This window comes from Cryptomeria japonica, chromosome 9, assembly GCF_030272615.1.
Source record: "Cryptomeria japonica chromosome 9, Sugi_1.0, whole genome shotgun sequence".
In the NCBI taxonomy this organism is placed as follows: Eukaryota; Viridiplantae; Streptophyta; class Pinopsida; order Cupressales; family Cupressaceae; genus Cryptomeria; species Cryptomeria japonica.
In genome coordinates this window covers 497,560,151-497,572,940 of record NC_081413.1, presented here as the reverse complement: position 1 = coordinate 497,572,940, position 12,790 = coordinate 497,560,151, and positions in this window count along the sequence as shown.

Genomic DNA, 12,790 nt, shown 5'->3' with positions numbered 1-12,790 from the left:
TCCATCATGATACTCAAATGGGACCCTACTACCTTTCAAAGAGGGGGTGAACTGGAAGAGGAAGATTTATACAAAATGCTTTACAAAGACATTGAAGATGACACACAAGATCACATCAGTCTACCATGTGAGAAATATGGCAAAGGCTTCAAAATTCTACAAAAATTTGGGTATGATGGAAAAATCCCTCTTGGGTTATGAAAGGAAGGCATCATTGAACCTTTACAACCTAAATTGACTTTCAAAAAGAAACGCTCGAAAGGACTTGGTTTCTTAACTTCCAAGGTCCACACCCAAAGGATAGAAGAGGCCTTACAAATCAAAGTTGCCAATATTCAACAAGAGGATCACTATTCCACAAACTCCAATGAATGGGAATGGGGTTCAGACAAATCTTCCAGTGACTACAAGCTCACCGAGACATTCAGAGAGCCAGATGAACCCACAAAAGAAGAGGAGTTCTATAACAAGTTCAGAGTTGGTCGAGAAACAACCCATGAGGATTCCACACAGTCCTTGCCTAAAGGTTCTATGTTGAAATCACATAGGATGAGAACACCTGTCCCAGAATGCGCTACTAGTGATGATAATTTGGATTCTTTCATGATTGAGACTGATGAGGAGAGTGCCATTGATGACCTCGATAATTACCTTGACATACCCGAATATAACTGCATCTTCACTCTTAGCCCCGCTAACTTCGAAGACATTAACGGCCTTCCCCTTGTCCACCACCAACTCATTGACTAGGATCATGAAGGACCTGCACAGTTTGACACATTCCAAAATGATGAAGCTTTTATTGACTATCTGGGCATACGAGATAATCTTCCTCCTGGGGACCATAAGGCGGGATACACTATAGAACTCAATAACATGGCATATTTTGGTGAGGGTGTCGGACCTTCCAGTCACAAAAATGTGAAAATAAAAACAAATCAAGGGTCTTATGGTGAAAACCACACTGTGGCGCTGTCTGACCCCAAAAAAGTAAAAAGAAAGGATGTATCTGAGGGCAAAAACCTCTCTGAGGCACTCGAAGATGGAAGGCTCGACATTCTCCCAGCATTATATGAGGAAAAGTCATCCATGTTGGTAGAGGAGACCATCAAAACAAACATTGGTACAGAAGAGGTTCCACACACTATATTCCTAGCTCAATCATTGACAGAGTCCGAAAGGTCAAAATTCATAAGTTTCCTCAAAGAACGACAAATCAACTTTGCCTGGTCATACGCTGATATGCCTCGATTAGATCCGGATTTGGTAATGCATCATTTGATAGTCAAACTGGGGGCAAAACCAGTGAAACAAAAATTAAGAAAAATGCATCCACAAGTGGCATTACTGGTCAAAGCAGAACTTGAGAAATTATTGGACGTCAGATTCATACACCCAATTGATTATCCTAAATGGATCTCTAACTTGGTGCTTGTTAGTAAACTAGATCACAGCATCAGAATATGTACAAATTTCAGAGACATCAACAAAGCTTGTCCAAAGGATGACTTCCCATTACCAAATATTGACTTGATTGTTGATCTCACAGTAGGTCATGAAATGTTATCATTAATAAGGATCGTGCCCGAGGATCAACACAAAACATCATTCACTTGCCCTTGGGGAACTTTCTATTGGAATGTCATGCCCTTTGGGCTATAGAATGCAGGTGCTACATATCAAAGAGCCATGACTACTATCTTTCATGATCTCATGCACGTAACCATGGAAGATTATGTCGACAACCTCTTGCGCAAATCAATAGACAGAAATACACATTTGGACATACTTTCAGTCATCTTTGATCGGTTGGAAAAATACAAAGTAAGATTAAACCCCAAGAAATGTGTCTTTGGAGTAACCTCCGGGAAGCTCCTAGGATTCATTGTATCCAAAAGAGGAATTGAAGCTGATCCAGCAAAAGTCAAGGCCATCTTGGAAATGCAACCACCAAGAAATATCAGTCAACTTCGAACCTTACAAGGCAGACTCCAGTCCATCCGAAGATTCATAGCACAACTTGCAGATAAGTGTAATCCTTTTCAGCACCTACTACATAAAAACATCAAATTCAAATGGGATGATAACTGTCAACAGGCTTTCCAGACACTCAAATATTATCTTCTAAATCCGCCAGTTCTGATGCCACCAGTTCCAGATCAACCTCTGTTACTATACATCTTAGCTACTTCAAGAGCACTAGGGGCACTCTTAGCACAACAAATTGCTGAAGGCAAAGAAAAAGCAGTATACTATATCAGTTGCACATTGGTAGGATATGAACCAAACTACACACCAATTGAGCGTGCATGTCTCGTCGTGGTCTTTGCTTTGCAGAAATTACGACATTACATGCTCACTCATAAGACTAAGTTAGTTGCAAGAATCGATCCATTAAAATACCTTCTCAATAAAGCAACACTTACTGGGCGACTGGCCAAATGGGTAATGATCTTGAGTGAATTCGACATCAAGTATGTGGATAGAAAAGCAATAAAAGGACAAGCCATTGTAGATCAATTAGTAGATGCTCCCATGATAGATGATGTTCCTCTAAGTTCAGAATTTCCAGATGAATCTATTTTGACAATGTCACATGCAAAGCCATGGCAACTGTACTTCGATGGCTCATACACACAGCATGGGGCAGGAGCTGGCATCCTCTTTATAACTCCTCAAGGGGATTCTATACCAAAATCATACTACTTATCATTTCCTTGCACTAACAATATAGTAGAATATGAGGCATTAACAACAGGATTACGAATTGCAGTTCAATGGAAGATCCAGGAACTTCGTTTTTTTGGGGACTCTCAACTTGTCATCCGTCAAGCAACTGATGATTACCAAACAAAAGATGAAAAATTAATGCCTTATAAACAAATGGTGGATGACCTGAAACAACACTTCACAAAGATAGACTTTGAGCAGATACCAAGAGAACAGAATTGCGTCGCAGATACCATGGCTACAATTGCTTCACTGATTGATCTACCTCCAAATGAGACCTGCTATGAGTTCTTGGTGGATAACCTTTTGGTTCCTTCATATGAGATCATGCCTACTGAGATGATATGTGTTGTCAGTCCCGAGTCCCAGTTATATGGTTCCATTTTCACATACCTTCGTGACAATACTCTACCTCCTGATCTATCAAATAACCAACGTCACACTTTCATTTGCCAATCCTCTCGATATGTCATTTTAGCTGATATCCTATATCGGCGAGGTCTAGATGGCACTCTTCTTAGATGTTTAGAAAGCGATGAAGCTCAGATTGCGTTACGAAAAGTGCATGAAGGGATATGTGGTCCACATGCTAGTGGTCCTACCTTGGCCAAGAAACTCATCAGGACTAGATATTACTGGCCCAATATGGAAAAAGATTCATATCAGTTTGTCAAGAAATGTAAGCAATGTCAAATTCATGGAGACCTCGTACATGTGCTAGCACAAGAACTTCAACCAATTGCATCTCCTTGGCTCTTTTGTCAGTGGGGACTCGATCTCATAGGCAAGATTCACCCTCCTTCATCCAATGGTCATAAATTCATTATCACTACCATAGAGTATTTTACAAAATGGATTGAAGCCGTGCCTCTCACACAAGTCACAGGAAAACAAATTGCTACATTCATCCTCAACTATATCATTTGCCAATACGGTATTCCTATTTCCATTATCACTGATAATGGGCGTCCCTTCAAAAATTAGGATGTTCGTGAACTCTGTGACTGCTTCCATATTTCACATTGTTTCTCCATGCCATATTATCCCTAAGGTAATGGTCAAGCTGAGGTGTCTAATAAAACAATCCTTAAAATCCTAAAGAAGACAGTCGATGATACTGGCCATAATTGGCATATCCAACTTAATCCTGCACTTTGGGCTTACCGCACAAGTGTTCGCACACCTACAGGAGCTAAACCCTATTCACTTGTCTACGACGCTGAAGCCATCTTGCCTATTGAGGTCGAACTACCCTCTTTATGGGTCTCTTTGTAAAACATCATCAGTGATGAAGACTATAGGGTTTCTCGCTTACAAGAGCTGGAACTACTGGATGAATGAAGACAAACTACTTTTAATCATCTCAAGGCTTACCAACAACGAATGAGTCGTAGCTACAATCACAAGGTCAAGCCTCGCACATTTGAGGTAGATGATTTGGTTCTCAGAGAAAATCCCAAAAATCAGTAAGACAGAGAGAAGAAGGGCAAGTTCGAACCAAATTGGCTTGGTCCTTACATCATTACAGCAGGCTATGGATCTGGTGCATATCAGCTCTCAACTACAGAAGGTGAACCTTTGGAGGATCCTATCAACAGCATGCACCTTCGCAGGTTCTACACATAGCTCTTTGGAATATCCTAATTCAAAAACACAAAAAAAAAATTAAAAAAATTCAAAAATACAAAAAAATCATAAAAACAAAAAAATCGTTACTTGGTGAAAACCTAGCAAACAGGCGCCTTGTGACACAAAAAAACATTGAAAAATTGAAAAAAAGTAAAGAGAAATAATTTCGTCCAATGGTGAAAACCACTTCAGTGGTGCCCTGGGCAAGTACCATGGTGAAAACTAGGTCACCAGCACCATGTGTAGAGCCATTGCTCCTCCCTCCTTCAGGATTCACTTTCATCCTTTCACTTTGCACACAATCACAACCTATTCATTCATAATAAACTTACCCATTCCCATCATGGCTTGTTATTGATCTACCCAAGATTGGTTAGCCATTCATAATAAACCTCCCTTTTCACCTCCCTTTCCATCCATAATAAATCAGCTCCTATCTGTGGCTAAGGCAAATCCTACGTCTAGTAATGGATGTGGAACTGAGAACATCACATGTTTTGAGTACAGTTTCTTCCAGCTTCCTTCAGTCTATCCGCGCACAGTCTGCAATAAAGCAACATTTGCATCACAGATCCACAATAAAGTTTCATCTTCTCCGCAATAAAGTATCAGTTTCATGGATTTAGTCAATTTCAGATGAGACATAGCAGCAACAATGGGCTTCAACAAATCAAATCTTTCAATAGACTCAGACAACATATGGTTCTGTGCTATCTATCCATTTGTGAAAGTAAACATTGTGACCACGATCAAATATGACTTTATGCAAGTGACAAGAGACACTAAACTTGAGGACTACAGTGGATGTTGGTGTCGAGTCTTGATTTTCTTTTGATTTTATCTTTTTGGTGACATGTCTTTTAGCTTTTCCAGGATGTCTCTGACTAGAGATTTTATCTCTAGGATGTCTTTGACTAGAAAGGCGAGGATTGGGTATCGTCACCTATTTGTATTTGCTGTCTGTGGATTGTCTCTTAGTAATGCTATGACTTGTCCAAGGATATGAGGACACTGTGAGTCTAGTATGAACTAGGGCATTCTTTGTTTGTGACTGTCTTATCTCCATGCAAACAAGTACAATGACTTTCTGGGTCGAACATATGCCTCGATTGTCATAACCTACTTGCCATAATAAATCTCAATGATGATAATGCACAAGAAGCTCTTTCACTTTCATATCTTCTGTCTTTCATCCCTCTTTCTTGATTGACTTCCATCGTCATTCTTGATTCCATGTAGCCTGTTATCACATGACTGAGTATAATGACGCACCAAAAACATTTGCATTCCATGTCGTTTCACCTGCATTATCACATATAAGCATTTCATACATACATATAGATATCACAATTGCATCACATCCTGTACACAACATATGTTAGAACGTCTTATATTCTCATCATGTAAATAGTTATTTGCATTATCATATTCATCTGCACTTCATACATTCACATTTGCATCATACATACATATAAAACATAAAAGAACAAAAATACTGCATTGCATCATATACATATTTGCATCCATAACATAAAACAAACATCACATAAGAACATCTCATCATATAGTACACATGCATATAGCTGCCGCAAAGATGAATCATCTCATATATATGTCATAAGTGTCATAATACAATGATGTCAAAATAGTCATATGGCTACAAAGCACCCGCAGGTGTCTACATCATCATACAAAAATGGTACAATACTGATACATAGGGAGCCCTCTATGGTTGTAATGAACTCCCTCCCTCAGAGCTGCCTGGCCTTGATGGAATCTGAGCCCCTGAAGGACCCACCCCAAGATCATCCCTCCTATCCCCTCTATCTAGTGGTGGTGGAGGACCCATAACCCCACCACTCGATACCTATCTCCTGCGGCTCCCTCCCGTAGCTGTCGCTGTACGCTACGGTCTATGGAAGCTCCTCGCCCGCTAATCCGTTGGCACTACACCATAATAGAGATCCCATCAGTAGGCAATCTCCTCCCCTGGCTGCAGGACATAGGCATATCAGGCCCCTGTGTCCTCTGCTGCCTGTCTCCCAGCCCTCAGTGCTATCTCAGCCTCGGTATAGCGCTGAATGGCTTGATCCTGCTCCCACTCAGTATCTCTGAGCCTCCTCCTGAGCCTATCCCTCTCCCTCTCCAACTCCTGGATATCATCTTCTTGTCCCTGGCAGATCTCCCTCATCTCCAGTCCTGGGTCCTGGAACACTCGTCTCAGGGCCTCCCTATCTCCATCTTGATCATATGGGATCAGCTCCCCATCAATCGATATCTACAAAATCCTATATACATCCTTGAGGGTGACTGTCATCTCCCCCATCGACAAATGAAAAGTACATGTCTCGGAGTGCCATCTCTCCGCCAGCGCAGTCAACAGTCCCATGTTCGCCTGAAACTCAGGCACATATAGCACATGTCTCAATCCCATAGCCTCAATCATAGCTCGCTCCTCGGCTGTCAGCTCAGGTCGCAATCTCTGAGTCGATGAGAATCTCTCCCGTGACTCCAGCATCAGCAAATACTCCTACAGTCAAGCAAATCAATCATGTCAGTCATAGTGGCATTCCTTGTTTATCACAAAATGCTACTTTTTATCTAAATGCATATGGCTATCTATCCTAGTGACACTCACTGTTCATCACAAAGTGTTTCTTCTATCCTAGTGGTACTCCCTATTCATCACAAAGTACTACGTGTGTGACACTCACTGTTCATCACAAAGTGTTACTCACATTTGCACTCACTATTCATCACAAAGTGCTGCTCATATTTTAGTACTCCCTGTTCATCATACAGTACTCTATCTTGGTACTCACTGTTCATCACAAAGTGCCTTGATCTATTCTAGTCTTCCCTAGAGGACCTGCTTGAGTGTATCCTCTCAGCAGCTTATCCAATCGACAACGTATGTTCATCACAAAACTACCGATTTGACCTAGAAGACACAAATTCACTTTTTTTTTACTCAAACGCGCTTACCTGACATAAACGTGCTTGAAGACTGCACAGACGCGCCTGAAAAACATAGATGCGCCTGACAAACATAGATGTGCCTATGCTCTACACAGATGCGCCTGGGCGACATAGACGTGCCTTCTTGGCATAGACGTGCCTAAACATTACAAACGCTGCCGCATTTGACACAGACGCAGTTTCAAATGCAGACGTGCCTGGCACAAACATAGACGCGCCTTGCGAGCATAGATGCATCTGGCACCAACACAGATGTGCTTGAACGTTTTTGGACATTTTTTTGGACCCTATTCTAAGTGCATTTATTGCCCTATCTACCATGCATTAATGACAATAATAAATGCATCGAAGTACGAGGAGGTTTGGCGGTACTTACCGGCTCTCCTGCCTCTGCTGGCCTCTGGAATCGGTGAATGCGATCGAATCTATGAACAAAGGCCATCGCTGTTGACTGTTGCTGCTCTATTTTCGCTCTGCACTCTAATATCTTGGAGGTGTAGATGACAATGAGGATGTATTTCCCTCGTGGTCTATCTTATAGACTGCCCTAGCCCTCATTTCCCAAGTCAGTCTTCATTATCCCGTGACTCTGTCACTTTATCCGATCAGTCCATTCTAGCCTCTCTTTCTTATCGAGAGATTGTCTGCAATCTTTTCAAACATTTTCATGCAATCTCTCGAGGGGGCATATCATTCCCATCTTGGGGCAACTTTGTATCAGTTCATCTTATCTTCTTTGAAACAATGCAACAAGCTGCATTGTCTCAAAGAGGGGCAAAATGTAGACACCCAAAATTGTCCAGTCTAATTAAATAAATATTTTATTTATTTAATTATCTTAGCTTAATTCTTCTATTAATTAAACAAATCTTTATTTAATTAATTAATTCATTTATCCTCTTCTAGCCTTATTTCTCATTTAAATAAATACATTTATTTATTTAAATTATCCTTTTCCTAAATTAAATAAATATCTTATTTATTTAATTATCCCACTTCTTCTATTAATTAAATAAATCTTTATTTATTTAATTAATTCATTAGCCTTTTCTACCCATGACACATGTCATTCATCTCTTAATTCATACACTACCTACCTCTTTCATTATTTTATTATTTATTTTACCTACCCTCTAATCATAGCTGACCTCCTTTTACACCTCTCAATCTTATCCCTCCATTTCATATAGTGTCTTCTATATAAGGAGATGCTTCCTTCATTATCAAACCCTATTGAATCAATTTATGCACTTGACTACACTACGATCCTACTTGCAACCACATTCCGTTCTTTGTTGAGCTCTTGTGCATATAAAATCTAAGAGCAAATATATCAAGCAAGATCAATGGAGATAGGAAGAATGGAGATCCAAACCCTATTGGACATGTGATGGTATAATCTTTGTGATTTCATTTGATTTGCATTGTCTTAGGTAATCTTCATATGTTATGGTGGATCTTTGTTGTTGTTAGGCTAGGGTTTTGTGGTTGAATTCATTTAGCCTTTCAATATTGTTATTATTGTATCCATTTTCACCATAAACACCTACCATCGAGAGTAGTATACCTCATTATAAACTCGACCATGTCAGCCCAGGGGGCCATGAGATCTTTTCTATTGTAGTCGTCATCGGCCATCTTGGTGACTCTAGAGCGCTCCTTGTCTTTGTCAAAGAAACTCAACAAGTCCTCCTCAGTTTTCCTATCCCTATAAAATCTTCTTCCAGTCATAGCCAAACCAGTGACCATCGCCACCAAAGTTCCATCAATCTAATAATCGATGGCATAAGCCCTGAGACTCCCTTTTTTCCATCCATTGACAAAAGCCTCTGTAAGTAGAGGAGAAGGGCCATGAAGTTGGTCCAAGTAGGGGAAGAGACCCCCATCAACAACTCCCTACCACACATCTTTATTCTTCTTCCATTTCTCGCAGGTAGAGGGCTCTTGTTTGTTCTTATTGTAAGGAAAGCAGTGCACGAAAAACGGTCTCCTAACGTCAATTCTAAGGGGATTTGCAAGAAAGGAAGTATTTTAATTTCAGTTTGCAATACATTAAGATAAAACATAGACAAAAGATTAAGATTAACCAGACAGAATAGCACCTTAGAAAGACATCAGATATACATGGGAAAACCCTTACGGGTAAAAAACCCACCACCAAAAAGGAGATCCCTTTATTTAGTAAACAACACAGTTACAATAAATTCTCAGATCTTCTTTTCAGACTCTGTTCTCACAACATATAGACACCTCCCCACTCAACTTCTTCAACTTCCACTGTAACGGCTACTTCCTCGACCACCTATATATATACCAAACATTCCTTTGTCAGTTTGTATACCGACCTTGTAACCATCGAGTAACAACCTATCCATCCATGAACTCGTGGAAAACCTATTATTCCACATTCATCCGGAAGTCAGGTCGGTTTGTGCATTCAAATACATTGACAAAAATATTCCACATGTCCACCTACAAGTCTTTTGGACTTCAGTCCGGCGACCATCCGCAGTCGGATACTTCTTCATCAACCCATCATAATCATCACTCAAAAGTTACCCCGATCTCTGATCACCAGTAGATGACCTCATCGGCCCTTCAGAATAATAAACAACTAATTCTTTCGATCTCTGATGATGCCCTGATCACCAAAGGCAATCCCAATCATTCGATCTTCTTTCATCTCTTTTTGTGCTCCACCACATGGCACCCCTTGATTGGCTCCAGGGTCCATGCCCTGACACCATAGCACGGCCTCACTATCTGCCCAAAATTCCTTTGTCACTAGGTTGTGATAGAAAATCTCACGAGCAATTTCCCATTGCAACCTAGCTACCACCATTGGATCTTCTACAATCGTCATCTGATCATTTTGATCTGCTCGACCTTTAACTTGCCTTAGTCGCTCTCCTGCCGAGTCCCACCACTTGGTCTCCATGTCGCGAGGGATATACTAATGAGAAGTTTCCCATCATGACATAACAACCACCATTAGATCAATCTAATCTGCTCGGCTGTTATCTCACTTGAGCCACTTGGGCCAGCCATGTGTCAGCCTCTGAATCACCTCCTAGACCTGCCATTGGACCCGAGCCCACCTTTTCACTAAGTCGCAAGAATAAACTAGTGAGCTACTTCCCATTGCGGTATAGCGACCGCCATCGGATCATTCTTTATCACTGTCTGATCTTCTCAGCTTGCTCACCCAATAACCGAACACAAGAAGAGGTTCCAATGGTCATCAGCATGACTTACATCTTGTTCCTCTAATAGCCGATGATGACCCGATCGTCGAAGGCGACTTCATCGATATATTAGCAGTACTTCAATACAACTAACCCGATAGGCGATGTTAACCTGAACATTGGTCAGGAGATTGATGGCATATTCCCAACAATCTCCCACTTGCCAAGGAATCTACTGGACCTGTCTATCATGTCGAACACATACCAATTACACTGAGAACCATGGACTCTAAAGCCCATCAATGCTGAAATACCACTCGATCAGAAAACAAAATTTAACATGTGCACCAATGCAGAGTAGTCTCATCTCATTCATGAACACTTCCACCTTCAACCATGCCATTGCAACAGGACATACATAGAAGCTATCCATTGAGAAAATTTCAACTCTGTCTCCTGAGCACACAAAACTCATAATCCAAAAACTAGCTGAATGTACCAACATTTGTCACAAACATAGCTAGAATAGCACCCACAACAAGTGCTAGCACATCCAACTACACATACCCTTAAGATATACCAAACTGAATTTTAGAACATTAACATGTAGTCCTCTATAGCAATTGAACTTGTACCCTCTCTTTCCAAAGCAGAAGTTCTCCACCAATAAACCAACTCAGACTACATAAACAATTCTATTAGTACTTTATCAACATAGACACTGAATTTTTTTGCATCTATATTCTGTAATTAAAAATCAATTACCCTTCATAATATCAATTGAAGTAATAACTAATATTGAAAGGGACAGCCTGTAGTACAAAATAAACTTATAATTTCAATATTTAAAGAGAGGTCCAAAACTTTCTAGCCAATCCTATTTAATGTATCTTTTATAAAAAATTGTAAAAGATAAATATTTATCTTTATATAAAAAATTAAAAGTTGAGTTAATCATTACTGATGCGAAAATGCGAATAGCAAATGTCTATGTGAAAAGCAGATTCATTTTGGCAATACCCTTGAAATATCCTCAAAAGCAAGGGAGGATTAATGGCGATTGGCATAGTGGAACAAATTTTCATAAGGTCCATAAAAATGTTGTGGAGACTTCAAACCGATTTACAGCTCTGAATGCCTCTCAATCATGCAGTACAAGAGCAAATTTGATTAATTTACAGCTTAATGATATATGCAAAAGGGTTGTCGGGGTTCCAAGGTGCCCCCCATCCAGCCAGAGAAATATAGGTGAATTGGCATCTTCCTCAATTATGATAGATAACCCGGCTTGGAGAAGGACACAACGGAACCCTAGGGCACCATTAAAGAGACAGGAAAATCCTTTATCACAGCAGAGAGTGGATTTTCTTTCCATCCTGAAGGCTTTTCTGGATAATTGTTACCCTAACAAAGGCAGTGTTTCATATTCACCATACATTCATGTGGAGAGATTCTCTCAAGCCCAAAATGATGTTGCATCAAGGGCAAATAGAATAAAATTAGGGTTAAGAAAACCCACCACGATAAGCTCAAAGTCAGGGGTCCAACATCTGTGCAAGGAAGGATATAACCCAAAATCAGAGGAGATGGAAACCTCTGGTCATCACAATTCTAAGGAAATTAAGCACCCTATGTCGGTTCTACCTTCAAATTCCCCAGCTACTCCTAACATGTTGGTCATTGAAATTGATAATTATACTCAGGCTAGGTATCAAATGCATTGCAGCGATAGAATGATCCTTTCTCAGTGAAAAGGTTGGGGGATCTTGTCAGAACAAATTGCTAACTGGTTGTCATCCTCCTTCAATAACCAGGTAATAATTGACATCCTTCCTGCTAATTTCTTAGCTATTGAATGTGGTAATCAGAATCTTAGAAATTCATTTCTTAATGAGGATATATTAAAATTTAAAGGTCTAGGGTTTGATTACTCGGAATGGCAACCTCTCTTTCTCCCATCTCAACTCAAATCTTGCATGGTTAATAGAGCAATTTCACTTGATAAATTCCCTATAGAATTGCGCAATAATGAATTTTTAAGAATAATAGGCAACAAAATAGGTAGATTTGTAGAAGTAAAAAAATCAGCCCTAAGCTTCTTTAACCAGCTCTTAGTCGTTAAAATAAATATTAACATTAAATCTTTATAGCCTATAACTCTGAAATGTGATAAATCTTATTTAACCCTAGAATTACCCTTTTATAATGGTCCCTTCGAAGATTCTATGCCAAGGAAGATCCCCTTTGAGAAACTTTTCCCTGTATCA